The following is an 822-nucleotide window of genomic DNA, read 5'->3' as shown; positions in this document are numbered from 1 at the left end:
AAGTTTTTCGAACATTTTTGTAGGTATAGTTTAAAGTTGAGCCCTGCAAAATGCACATTCGGCGTCCCTGCTGGGAAATTGCTAGGTTTCATTATAAGCCGAAAAGAGATAGAACTGGATCCTTCAAAGATTAAAGCCATTCAAGAGTTGCCACCACCCAAGATCAAGAAGGATGTGATGAGTTTCCTTGGTAGGCTGAGTTACATCAGCCATTTCATAGACATTCCACAGTAATTTGTGAACCTATCTTCAACATGTTGAAGAAGGATGCTGCTACAAAATGGACAGAAGAGTGTCAGAAAGCCTTCAACAAAATTAAAGAATACTTGTCAAATCCACCAGTGTTGGTTCCTCCCGAGCCCCGGGAAGCCACTATTGTTATACCTATCGGTCTTGGAAAATGCATTTGGATGCGTATTGGGACAACACGATGAGATCGTAAGAAATGAGCAATCCATCTATTACTTAAGCAAGAATTTCACACCATGTGAGTCCAAATACACTCTGATAGAGCACACATGATGCGCCCGGACTTGGATAGCCCAGAAGTTGAGGCATTACATGTCAGCATACACCACACATCTAATATCCTGGCTCGACCTGCTCAAGTATATCTTTTAGAAGCCGATGTCTATAGGAAAACTAGCAAAATGGAAGATTATTCTCAGCGAATCTATCACTGTGTATATAACATAGAAGGCCATCAAAGGACAAGATTTAGATGTTCACCTTGCAAAAAATCCAGTGGAAAAGGACTATGAACCGCTCACTATGTACTTCCCAGACGAAGAAATGTTATTCGCTGGAGAAGACATTGCAGAA

This window comes from Nicotiana tabacum, chromosome 9, assembly GCF_000715075.1.
Source record: "Nicotiana tabacum cultivar K326 chromosome 9, ASM71507v2, whole genome shotgun sequence".
Classification (NCBI taxonomy): domain Eukaryota; kingdom Viridiplantae; phylum Streptophyta; class Magnoliopsida; order Solanales; family Solanaceae; genus Nicotiana; species Nicotiana tabacum.
The sequence above is the reverse complement of the archived record's forward strand: the minus strand, read 5'-3'. Positions refer to the sequence as shown.